General features: G+C 50.4%; 1 long non-coding RNA gene across 1 annotated transcript in view; it reads left to right on the forward strand.

Moving 5' to 3' along the window:
• The window catches only part of LOC125751059 (uncharacterized), a 32,568-nt gene that overhangs the window by 1,100 nt on the left and 17,899 nt on the right, over positions 1-13,569 (forward strand). Inside the window, exon 2 of the long non-coding RNA XR_007400506.1 lies at positions 1,406-1,671. This is a non-coding gene — a long non-coding RNA (uncharacterized LOC125751059). The remainder of the gene's footprint in view (positions 1-1,405; positions 1,672-13,569) is intronic.

Below are 13,569 nucleotides of genomic sequence, written 5' to 3' on the forward strand. Positions count from 1 at the left end.
ATGCCCACGTCCCCCTCCTTAGCTACAATGCAGAATATTCACGATCACTTTGTTTAAACGCATTTTTCATTATTATTATTTACTGCGGCTGTTTTAGCGCAAACGTGTAATGTTTGTCGCAGCTTAACTGATCATTGTTAGGCGCCTTCGTTTGCTGAATGAAGTTGGGCCTTCTGGTAATTGAAAAGGAGTGTCGCATTTTCTGAAATGTCATGTGGTGGAGTTGTGGCGGGTTAGTCGAATTTCCAGGAAGAACGTTTGATTTTTTTTTCTGTTATTTTTTTCTTACTCTTTCCCCTCTCTTAGCGTCCCCGCCCCCTTTCCTCCTCCCTTTTTACGCGCAGTACCACACGACTGCCACCGGGGGGCGCATCGGTTATTAAAGGTTTTATAGGGCGCGCTGATCCGAGAGCCCCAGCCCCGATTCTCTTGCAGTTAAACGTGAATCCGACCGTGGAGGAAATCAGAAGTAAATTTACTGCACGATACTTTCGCTTACGAGCTAACACTCAAACCGGAATGCTAGAAATGGTTGTAACACCCACATTCAAACTTGTCTAAGTTTCAGAGTTACTGAAACTATAAGAGTCAGTTATATTTGGCTAAAGTATTTGGTTCCCCCATTTAAATTCATGCCGCACTCGGTATGACTAAGGTAACTCGGTTTCCGTTTACGAAGAAGGCGCCAAGGGCGAACATTGTGGAAAATTTGATTACAGTTCAGGTCTGTCAAAGGAGTGAAATGTTTGAGATATTTTAAATTACTGTAAAATATCAGCATCGCAGTTAGAGAATTTCTTTTGCCATTATTTTATATGTAGTTGAATCTGTTATTTTATTTCTTTATATGCAGTGTAACTGACTATAATATCAAAAAATCTAAAGTACCGCTGGTGTGGAAATGGACAGCGCTCCAACGCTAACTGAACACTAGAGGGCGACACGTGCACGTCCGAAATTTTGGGGTCCTCGTGAAGTGAAGGAGTTCCCGTTTCGCTGAGTCCTCTGAACGTTCTGGAACGTTCTGTGTTTAATATCTGCTTATTTAAAGACAGAGAAAATAGCCACAGTGACAAATATAGTGTTCAAATAGGTATTTGTTGGATTAATATTTTATGTGTTGCACTGCAGGTGCAGAGTGACTTTTCTCCCATTGTTAGCCGCAGCAAAATGCTCGACTAAACAATTATTTACTCTCCTTGCTGTCTCAGGTATTCTGTTCTCTGAAACATCGCTTTCCTGTGTACTCTGCACTGGTGTGAATTGTGTGTATCTGGATCCAACCTGCACAAGGTGCAAACGAACAAGCAAGCGCTCGCTCGCTTGTGAATTTAACAAAAACGTGTAAAATCTTTAGTTTAGTTTCTACTGAATGTTCCAATTTTTTTTCCCCTCAATTTTACAGCGGGGCACCTAAAAAACCCTTTGAAATCTCAAGGCTGTGCGTTCTATGGGAGGCCTCAGCCCTGTGGGTGGTACCCAAAACCGTCACCACACGCGTCACCGCCAGCTATCAGCTGATATGTCCGTTCACCAAAGAGGAAGCTTACCCTGGAACCAAGGTATGAAGAAACCAGTGTGTGCCCAGCAGGAGCCTGCGGAGGTATCCTGGGGGCATGTTTTAAGGAGCCTAAAACTGGCAAAGGATGGATCCATTCAGTACGAGCAAAGGTTAGTCGTTCTCTGTGTTTGGATGCACTGTGATTGCTAGTGATGCTAATCGGTCACAGAAGAACTATTTATGAAACATTAGGCCTGGACCATCAGACGACGGAACACATACAATCCAGGCTGCTCTTGTGCTATTGGTTTGCAGAGAATTCAGACAGAAGTCAGCGGTACGGTCTTCGCTCCTTCTGTACCGTGCGGAGAAGGTCATAGAAAACGGCATGTTAATTAGGCCTGATGCGTGTTACTGACGTAGGGTGACGGTGCACAAATAATGATGGACAGCTCAGTGCCGTGTGCAGGGGTGAGCGGGCAGAAGCAGCCAGAGCACCGGGATGCGAGCAGCAGAAGAGAGGCGGCTTCTGCCTGCGCCGTCGGTGCCTTCGGCGATGAGGAAGCGGCACCTGGAAGGAGTGTTTTAATATAAGGGTCAGTCCGTATGAGCAGTACTGCAGAGAAGGACTCAGAATGTAGGCGAGAAGCACAGCGATGGGCATTACGGTGGCATGAGGGCTGGTAAATGAGGATAAATGTTGTGAAATTGGTCCAAAGCAGCTTTCGGGTGACTATGGGGAGGGACGACCAAAAACTGAAAGGAAGGGCTTTTTGGAAAAAATGTTAGAATCCAGTGGTAATACAAACAAACCCAAAAAAAAATGACTAAGAAGACAGATGGTCCGGTCTTCATTTGTAAATTACCATGGAGGATATTTGGACAGACAGTAACTTTTTTTTAATGTAAGAGAAGCTCTTGATTTATTGTTTACCATTTCAGGGTTTGTGTTTGACGTCCAGTGCAGCATACAGGTAAGGAGGAATGTGCTTTGTGTGTGTGGGGGGGGGAGGCTGGAAATTGATATTCCTAGTCAGGGGTTATCGGGCAGCCAGAGTGAGTTTGTGAGGGAGGCGGCAGCTTGACGCAGATGCTGATCCGTCTTGCGTTTCGTTTGTTCCGCTTGGTGAGCTGCAGTTTTTTGTGTGCTCTCTTATTCTAACAGACCCCGCCTCCTAAACCAACTGTATCCCCCACTAACGGAAGGACGCGCGTAGAGGGAAGCTTCCTGCAGTCTTTTGGGATGACGCGATCGCTGTGTTAGGCTTTTTCCTATCTGTATTAATTTCCTGGTCTGGATATTATATCATGTAAGTGTTTAATTTAGCCCTTCGGTGATCCCCGACTGGCCATAACTTAATTTAGTTTTTTTGGTGGGTGCTGCTGATCCCTCCAGCTAATGAGAAAGTGCTATATAAATCCGGAGCTTTGTGTTTGTGTGTCGAATGTGCGCCAAGGGCGTCCCGGGGGCGAGCAGCCAGTCATTCTGACTCACAGGCATGAGGGCGTCCTGTGCGCAGGCAGATCAGAGATCCCACGGGTGTTCGACTCCGGGTCTCGTTCGTCAGCCGCCTCCCTGCTCACTTTTGAATATCATCGATTAACAAATCATTCGCTGTCCCACCTGACGTGACACGAGACACGTGCGTAACAAAGAACGGCCCTTGCCTGAATCGACTGAGACTGAAAAATGCGTACAGCTCATTCTCTCTCATTCTTGTGGCTTTACGCTGTAGCTCTGGAACGCAGCCATGTCTTTGAACCGGGAATAGAAAAGACAGTGGGGGCGTATGAGGAGAAGGAGGAACAGCTGCATCATCACATGACTGGGCGTCGGGCCCATGTTCGGCTTATGGAGTCCCGCCTGCCCTGTACGTGAGAACGGGACGAGGACAGGAAGTGGACCTTGTTTGGGCTGGCAAAAGCGCAGTGTCATATGATGCTGTGGTACACTTTGTCTCTGGCGCCGTCTGTGTTCCGAGTCCCTCTGTGATTCCCTCCCGTGGCCCCGTGAGCTAAAGGCCGTGCCTGAGACAGACGGTTGATGACATCACACATTGCCGATAGGGCGGCAGCGTAGGCGCGCTCTAAGAAGGCACTGAGTTCCCTGCACATCACCGCACTGAATGTTCTCGGCGTGCGAACCGGCGGAGCTTGTAGGGCCCCACGCAACAGATAGGTGGCAGTAATGGTCTGTCACTCTGGGAATAAGGGAGTCGGAGAAGCAGTAGAGTTGAGCGTCAGTCAGGACGGTGCTTGGTTGACAGACCCGTATGGCATCAGAGGTTTGGGTGTCTCAGGGGGCAAGCCTCTGCACGAGTGTTACTGATCTACAGGTGTATTAATAGGTGTGTTTTTTTTTTTGGGTGGGGGGTTGGCCTTCCTGTGTCGTTACACCCCCCAATTTAAGTGCCGCATGTGAACATGAATTTGGGAATGTTGCTGTAGACAGCGCCGTGGATGGAATACGATGACGTCAGGATTCGCATTTTCATGCCGGCCTTTGACATTGTCGCTTGTCTGCCTCCCGTCTCCTCACACGGTGCCTCTGTAGCCCCCTCCGAGGACCCCGGTGGCCGGTCTCTTCGTGACCTGCCTGGGACAGCTGCCGGCCTTGGACCGAGCGAGCTGCCTGCCTGGTGACGGCCGGGCCGCAATCGGCACCGCGCCAGCCTGACAGGCTGATTCAGCTCGCAGGAAGCGGAGGGGCAGGAAGCCGTGGGTGTGGAGACAGGAAGAAAGGGAGAGGGGGAAAGCAGCACACCCCTGCACTGGAACGGGGAAGATGTGAGGGAGGTTTGGTAATGGAGGGCTGAGTGGGGGGCTGACACACTCTACCCCCAGGAGGAGGCCACGGGCCATGTGTAAGGGTGTGACACCCCCATGTGCCAAGAAGCCTTGTTTCAAGGACCTTCCCCAACCCGCTCAGGTCCCCCTAACCAGTAGGTGGCGATAGCCACTCATTTCATAATTGCGGACTTAACAGGAGGAAGTCTAGTACTGGTGAAGTTGGAGTAGCAGGAAGACCAATCCATTAGGCAGTGCTCTCACGGCATGTCACGCCACTGCTCTTAAAAAGCCTTCCTGGCTATGGATTCTCAGGAGACAGGTCTGAATTCTGGGCATGTTTTATGAGGGAGTGTGACCAGGTTCTCCTGGTGTTTCCAAAACATCCTGCCACCCACAGCACGTTCTCAACACATGGAGTCACGAGGGCGTGTTCGGCTGTGCGCGACGCATAACAAGCAGGTATGCTTACGGTTTACTATGGACCGATTCACTAGGACCTGGGGGGTCAAGAGAAACAGACTGGGAAACAGAAATGGCCTTATAACCTGGGGGGGGGTGTTCAGGTGCAGGTCTCAGTCTTTTGTTTCCGTGTGTGTGAGAGACAGTGAGATGGAGTTAAGCTGATGAGGTGAATCAGTGACAGTAAAGGGAATGGAGGTGAATGCAGAAGTAGAGCGCTGGGGGGGGGGGGCTGACCTGACCGACCCCCTTATGCCACGTCGGGATTGGGATGGAGCATATTGACTGAAGATGCACAGCGTTGAAGTGTAGGAGGCCTGTATAATATGAAGAGGAGAGACGGAAGTGCGTGACGGTTCACAGTGACATGGCTGAGACAGTGACAGGATTGGGGACTTTCAGTGGAGACACATGAGAAGAAAGCTGAGAGGTGTGGGAGGGACGTAGGAGCATTAGGGGCCCGGTGGGAGGGGGGCGGTAGGTAAAAACATCTGGTTTTACTTTAATGCTGAACTCAGAGCCCTGGGCTGGAAGGAATATAGGTGTCTGTGTGTGTTTGTGGGTGTGCATGTGTGTGTTTGTAATTATTACAATGTGGCGACCAGATTCCCCCCCCCCAAAAAAAATAAGTGATAAAAAGATGTTATTTGTATGTTGTGGGGACGTTTTTTTGGTCCCATCAAAGATAAGCTCAATTTGATAAAAATCTGTGACTGCAATAAAAAAAAAACTGCAAATGCCTGAAGTCTTGTTTTTTGTTTGGTTATTCATGGTTAAATTTAGCCCTGGGTTAGAGGTTAAGGTCATTATTGTTGGGATTTGGGTTATGTCCATAGAAATGAATGGATGGTCCCCACAAAGAAATTAATACAAACGTGTGTGTGTGTGTGTGTGTGTGTGTGTGTGCGCGCGCGCTGTTCACCCTAAGGTCCGGTTAACAGAGTTCTTCAGGTCCCAGGCAGTGCTTCTTCTCAAACCTTTGTGTTTGTCAAAGTGAGGTTTGACTGGAGCCTGGAAATTCAGCGTTTGATTGTTTTTTGTGTTTCTCAGTTGCCAGGTGACTCTGTGTGTGTGTGTCTGTATTCATGTGTGGGTGGGTGTATTCATGTGTGGGTTTGTGTGTGTGGGTGTGTGTGTGTGCGTGCACTTACATACTTGTGCTTGGGCTGCACTAAACTCCGCATAAGTAAGCAGGAAGATCAGGCAGAGCCTTTATCTCTCCCAGACGACCGTAAGGCCTCCCTGCCCCCCCAGCTACCATCCCTCTCCTCACCCCCACCCGGGTCTGTATAGGCCCAGCCCACCACACCCTTTGTGCCTCCCTCAGGCCAAGGCTCAGCCCAGCCCCCTCTGTTGTGTGGACCTGGGGGTGGGGGTGGGGTGCGGGGGGGGGCAGCAGTAGGAAAGTGCTTGTTTGGTGCCTCCCTGCCCTGAGGATTCGGGAAGGGGGGGGCTGCCCTGCTTGTTTCTGGAGTCAGAGAGTTTCAGCTCAGTCGGCTGAGTATTTGGAGTCCCCCTCCCCCCCACAAGGCTGTGACTGGTGACTCCCGTCCAGGTGCACAGACAACCCCGCGGTCGGTGCTGGACGGGAGCGTGCCCCACCCGCCCCCGCCCTCGTTCTTCTCAGCCCCCAGGGCCCGTCATGCTGGAGCCTCTCCTACCCGCTTCGGCAATGGCTGACTGCGTTCCGTGCTGCTGTGTTCGCCTGGGGGGGGCGACCGTGTGGCTACCGGCAGGGTGTGAACTCGCTGCTCACTGCCTAAGAATGCACCCCCCCCCTCCCTCCCCCAGACAGAAGATAATCTCTCAGAGCTAAAGTATTAATATGGAACGTCAGCCTTGCTGCTGCCGGGTTTAAATCCCGAGCCGAATGCTATTGATTCCATCGTTATCTCTGTGCCGCCTGCATACTCGGCTAAGCCGATTGATTTGCTCCCGTGAAATGGTTCATGTCACATGGCTAAATTATCTTCAGCATGTTAACTGACTGTGTTAATGACATAACAGAATCAACAAGAGAAGAATGATGTTAATATTCCAATAGATACCAATAAAATAATGGAAGAAAGTTGCTGCTGAAATCATCTGTCCACCATCTGCTCATCAGTCTGCGGTGAGTGCGCTAGGCCTGTCCCCGGGTGCATGGGGCGCGAAGCAGGGACCCGGCCATTTAGGGGCCATTCAGGGGCCATTCTGGGCGTCCCGGAGCTGCACGCCAGTCTAATCGCTTCAGAATAAAGTGATCCAAGATCAAAATCTTAAAGTGATGTGAATGATGATTCGTCCGATAAATTTCCAAAACATTGAGTGCATCCCTAATTTGGCCATGTGGATGTATCTCCTGCTGTAGCGCCCTCAGGTGGGTGGTGGTATACTCTGCACCCGCAGAGCAGGACCGGCCTGCTGCTTGGCTGCTGCTGTACTTAGCGTCTCACCACTTGGGACAGTCTCTTATAAGCTGGGCCTCGCTCTACTCAATGCTGGACCGAAATTCTGATATGCACTTGGCTGAGCCCCACTCGGGATACTGGCAGGACCTTTGACGAAGCCATCATTTTATTAGATTTTATTAGATTAAGTTTTTTATTTTATTTTATATAATCAGAAACCAAGGCTTCAGTTGACCAGCTGTAATAGTTTATGTGTGCAATCCAGCCCAGAATTATGGTGTTTTTTTTACAGTGCAGGTATCCTAAACCACTCCACTACATTCAACCAGCCCAGGTTAACGTCACACGTCAGATTGTAACAAATGACTGGTTAGTCATTCAGAGTAACTAACCTTTGGAGCCAGACGTAACCGATATCACCAGCTCCTTTTGTTTGGTAATTACATTAAAGTCTCGGTTAATAACTTAATAATTAATCAAAACCCTTGCCTACTGTGCTCTTTAAACAGAAGAGTTGCGCAGACAACGAGATCACCGGCTCGTTTTACCCCCCCCATGCCGTCTCGGGCTCCCGTGAGCGTTGAGCAGACGCCTTTCTGCTTCACACGCTCGCCTGCACTTAGCCGTGTATAGTCTCACGTTCGGCTGATTGGCCGACGGGGCGGTGTGTCGGCGTGGTGCACAGCGCCGTGCCGTCACGCCTCTGGGGTTGGAGTTTCGAATTCCGCCCTCGCTCTGCGTGTGTGGGCTTCGCAAACTCTCCCCACATCAGCCCCACGTTCTCCGGTTGCCTCCAGCAGTTCAGGGACACATACTTAGGTACCTGTATGTCACCTGTGGTGCTGGATTTTGAGTGTGTGTCTATCATTCCATCCAGGACGTATCCCTACCTTGAGCCCTGTGTGTTCTGGCTTAGGGTTCAGGTACCATGCTACCCCGGATTGATGGATGATTGACAAACAATTGTGCAGAGCTTCTTACGGCTGTTTCTCAGCTGTTGATGGGGAAACTCCACAGTCTGCAATTACATTAGCAGGGTCAGTATAGAGCGCTGTTGTGGTCTGTTCCGAATGAACGGGGCGGTTAGCTGCCTTGTGGGCAGCCGGCAGTCGCTCTGTCTTTGTCTGTACCATACCAAAGAAACGTGCCGTTCTGGGTGCCAGACGACCAGCAGGAAAGAGGATGGGGTTCAGGTTTATTTATGACATCTTCCTGTTCCATGTGATAGTCGCTGCCAAACTGAGCAAGGCCCTTCACAGTCGGACAGGCAGCATGCAGGCCGCCTCTTTCAGGACCCCTCGTTTGTTGTATCACCACCTTAATGTTGCCGTAACAACAGTGTCGGTGCGCGGGCTCCCCTGTCAGATCTATCGAGTTACAGCTGGCTTTTGTGGTGTAGTTTGTTTCATGGTGTCTTTGAAGCAGGGAGTCAGGCCGTTATTCAGTGTAATTTCTTTGTTTTTGCCCCAAGGTGGGGCTTTGTTAAGACCTCGTATTCATAAATAAGCAAGCCTGGTCACACTTGGTCTCGCAGGGAGCGCCATGGGGTCCATGCTGCTGCCTGCAGGCCTTGAGTGGTGTTCTGTTACCATGGTAAAAATGGAATCCAGCAGCAGACATCGCCAGAGCGGGGATTTCTCATTGGCTGCCGGGTCTGCATGGGGCTGTGATGCCTGCTGTCAGCTGGCCAATGGCACAGAGGCTCTGCTGTGGCTGTTGCTAAGGGGAGTGGCCTTTGAAGGAGTCAGCTGGGTTCATTCTGTCTCTCTAGTTCTGCTGTTTGTTCTGTGCCCCCCCACCCCAACCCTCTCCCCTCAACCTGTGCAAAGGGTAAAAAGAGCACTTGTTTATAAATTCCCAAAATATTTCTTACTGTTGTTGTCAGGGGGCTAAAACGACTGGAGTGCATGTTTGGGAGCTAGAAAGAGAAGCATGCAGGGAGGCTGTGCTTGTTTGTGGGTGGGGGTGGGTTTGGGGGCTACTGGGGAAGGCAGAGGCTGAAGGGGGAAGGAGGAGGGGGCCCCCAAATGTGCTTGCTATGCGCAGGGTGTCACGTAGGCCCTCCCCCGACCCATCGCCGTGCGGCGAGCCCCCCCCCCCCCCACCTCGCATGCAGAGAGCTGTCTGCTGCCTTGTGTTCTCAGGTTAGCATGAGGTTCCCCCCGTGTGCCGCTGGGAATCTGCTCTGATGTTCCCCTAGAGGAGAATCGCAGGGTCCCCGCTGCAGGCAGCCAGGCCCACGCCAGCCGAGTGGGTGATCTCCCCCACGGGACACTAATGGGATTTGCTGGGGGCAGGTGGGCCAGAGACCGTCCATGGCATCCCCTCCCTGGCGCGTCTGCATACTTTGTTGATGATCCAAATCTCACCCCACAGAGTATGGCCCAGCGCGCCCCATTCCCCCAGCAGAAACATTTACCGTGTTTAAGAAGATCACCACTCCAAAGCACCTTAGTAATTATCCTTGTTGCATGTTGAGGTGAGACTTGGTCACGACTATAGGTTTAACAAAAGCCGATGGCAGCCGGCTGTGCATACATCACGTGGGGGGGGGGGGGGGGGGGGTCACATACCAGGGAGGAGCTGGGGGCGGACCTCTTTAAATACAGAAGCCGGTTCGTGATGGAGAAGAGATCAGTGTCACGGATGTTTGCTATCAGTCATCAGTGAAGGCTGAAGTCTTTGCCTGGCGACTTCTGTCCTGTCATAACACTTGTCCTGTTAATTAGTCTGCTAACAAGCTAATTACCCTAGGTGTGAACGGGCAGCATTCGTAACACACTCCATTTAACGGCCCGGCACTTTGCAGCCAATCACGTTGTGCCGTTTGTTCCATCTATGCCAGCACGCGTCGCTAGTCACATGTGTCTGCGGTGCATCGTAAGAATGTGTGGATCCCACGACGGTGTCTGCTCTTATGTCCATGGTGATTTTCCAGCTTTAAAAGCTCGTCATGAAGTCGGCAGGGTAATATTACCAGCTTGTTCATCTTTTCTCATCTGTTACAAGGAGCACGTTCATGTTTTTGCTGTAGAACACTGCATAAATACTGCAGAAGGCTGCGGTTTTAAAAATGTCTTATTGCTTTACTGGCCTCCATTCCGAATTGGGCATTAATTGCAGGCACTAACACGCAGGGCTGCTGGGGGCTCTGGTTTTGCGGGCTGGTCAGCCCGGGTGGCTGCTGCGGCAGCAGCTCTCCCTCCAGCCAAGCGTCTCACCGCTCTCAAAGGGAGTCTTGAGGAACTATGCTACGTTCAGTTTACCTCGGAGGTCAGAGGTCTGAGCTGGGAACGGCGTCACACGCGAGTTAAGCACGTTCCAGTACAACAGGTCGGAAAACCATTTAGCAATACCAGGGACATATTTCAAAAAGCGGGATTTCTTGCCTAGCCGGATGACTTGTCGGATTTAAGGTGCCTCAGCTGAAATTACCTTTATCTTCGTTCACTTACATTTAGCCGAGACTGCCTTAAATCCGACTTAAGTTATCCGGCTAAGCAAGAAATCCTGCTTTCTGAAATGGGCCCCAGGTCTATTCCACTTCATATTAGCTACAGTTAGCAATATCAGTGGATAATAACACATCACACAGTATGCGTGTGTAACACTGTAGCAACAAATATATCAGTTGGACAGTGCCGTGTGTACGACCGATTTAATGAACCGCAAATAATATGTAAGTGTTAAACAGAATATAACTACAGCTGTACTTCTGTTGATAGTGGGTGCAGACGTCTTGGATTCCGAGGTCGGGGTTACCGAGGTTCCTTTTTGAGTCAAACTGCAGCTTCAGGAGGTTTTCCAGTTCAGTTTTACAATTTGGAACTCATAAATTCCAACTTCCGAGTTGAAATGGAACACAGCAATAGAGGGGGAAAAGTAGAAAAAGGTGTAAATCCCTATAAAACAAGGATTTCTCTGCAGCTTTATTTCCCTTTCAAGACAAATCAAATTGTCAAAAAGCAAATTGGTTATCAGCTAAGTTTACATAGCACCGGGGTGAAGAATCTTTTTTATGCCACCGTGTGTATGTGTGTGAGGTAGGTGACTGTGGATTTGATTGATGGATGGGGCAGCCAATCACTATTCTCCCAGTCCTTGGACATACCCCCTGTGCCGCTGGCTTCTCTGCAGCACATCTGTCTGTGCAGTAGGGCCCGCTTTGTGCCACTGGGCCGCCAGTTCTGCCGGAGAAGCGCCAGTCTGTGAGTAGGCTGTTCCTGGAAGCCAGTGGAGCCGCAAGAGTGTCCGCTCACTTCTGTTATGTCTGTCGAGTGTTATTTAGGATTATGGGCTGATTCAGACACTCAGAGGAGAGAGACGCTAACCCAGGCTGTAAAGAGGCTGGTAAATTGCGCCCTGGGCTGTTTGAAATGGTTTATTTCCACCTTTTATGAGATGCAGTGTGTAAGTCTGAGGCTGTGAGCATGTGAGAGAGCAAGCTGCAGCTGGAGCTCCCGTGTGTGTGTGTGTGTGTGTGTGTGTGTGTGTGTGCGTCTGTCTGTCTCTCTCTCGTCTGCTGTGATGCTGTGAGAGGGTGTCATTAATGCCCCTATCGACGAACCTCGCCGATGCCGGCCGCAGGCAGGGTGACTCACCGTGGTGGCCGGTAGCCATATCGATCTCACTCTGCACATCCAGGAACCAGACGAGGGCAGACGTCTGGGTCGGGGGGTTGGGGGGGGTTAGGGTGTTGCGGCTGAGAGCAGATGCCTGTGTGGGTGCATGTCACCAAATCCCGGCTGCCGAGCCAATCGGCGTCTCCATGGAGGGCCCTGGTTACCATGGAGGCCTTGGATCTGAGGAGTGTTTGTAACCTGCTGAATTAACTAAATAGCATGTGTGGTGGGAGAAGTTCTGAATGCAATTACAGGCTGTAAAGAGGCCTCATCACACCCGGCCTGCTGTCTTGGCGCCTGGCTTCAGTTGCACCTGAGATGGAAATTTTTGATGGACAGGGGGAGGGGGGAGAGAGTGCTTGCTGATTAATGTGCTAGAAGAGGGGGGGGGAATCAGGGTGTATATACTAAATGCACGTTTGTGCATCATCCAGAGGCGTTGACTGGGATGGCGGGGGTCACTTTCACAGGTGCCAAGTGGAGTATGTTCTTGTAATGAGAATGTACGAGAATGATTCCTGGTCTTAGAGGATTGTCTTATGAGGAGAGGTTAGCTGAGCTGAATCTGTTTAGCCTCCAGCAAAGGAGACTGAGGGGGGACATGATCCAGGTATATAAGATTCTAACAGGTCTGCATGCTGTTCAGCCAAATGACTATTTCAATATTAGTTTAAATACTAGAACTAGTGGCCATAGGTGGAAATTAACGGGAGAACATTTAAAAATGGATTTGAGGAAGCACTTCTTTACACAGCGTGTAGTTAGAGTATGGAATAGTCTTCCTGCTAGTGCAGTGCAAGCTAAAACCCTGGGTTCCTTTAAATCAGAGCTAGATAAGATTTTAACAGCTCTGAGCTACAAGTTAAATTCTCCCCAAACGAGCTTGATGGGCCGAATGGCCTCCTCTCGTTTGTAAACAGAATGAGGGAGGCTGAGGTCAGAGAGGAAGGCCCCCGGCAGGTACTCTCTCTTACAGGCCGCTCTTTTACACTCTCTGGTTCTCTCCTCATCTTCTCTCCATTCTCCCACTGGTGGCCCGCTCTTGTCACCTGAGCATTTGAACCTGTGCCTCTGGGCGTGTGCTCGCTCTCCTGATCGCAGGCTGGCGTTCGGCTGCTGTGGCTGTACGGCCTGCTGCGAGAATGGGAGCAGCTCGCCTGCATGTCGCCCTGCTTCACAGCTGTGCTCACAGACACACAGCGTCCCTCAAGCCTGGCTCGCGGAGCCATGTACAGCAGCAGCTGTGGGGCCCACACACACACACACACACACACAGTCGTATAATCATATCTTTATGGGGACCGCTCATTCATTTCTATGGGAAAAATGCTAATGCTAACTATTACTACCTTAACCTCTACCCTGCTCTAACCATAGGAAACCACGCAAAATACAAGAGTTTTAGTTTTTTCATTGCAGTCACAGATTTTTATTAAATTGAGTTTTCCCTTATGGGACCAGGAAACGGGTATTCATCACGTTGTGGGGACATTGTGTCCTCATAAGGTAAGGTATACCCGCTCACACACACACACGCTCAGTCTGCACCCATTGTGGTTTTCAGTGCATTGTACACCTGCCCCCTAGTAAAGGCCACAGCTGCCAGCTGTAGAGTTCAGTCAGGCATGCATTGGAACACACACACGCACACACACAGATGCCACACACTATCTCTCACAGCCGCCGTCTCACATAAAACCAATCCCACCCACGGCACCGCTCAGTGCGGTTCCTGCTTTGTGTCACATGGCTCTTTAAACCCAAATGACCCAATTGCCAATTAAAAGAACGATCTTCACCGTTTATG

The sequence above is a fragment of the Brienomyrus brachyistius genome, chromosome 10, assembly GCF_023856365.1.
Source record: "Brienomyrus brachyistius isolate T26 chromosome 10, BBRACH_0.4, whole genome shotgun sequence".
Lineage (NCBI taxonomy): Eukaryota > Metazoa > Chordata > Actinopteri > Osteoglossiformes > Mormyridae > Brienomyrus > Brienomyrus brachyistius.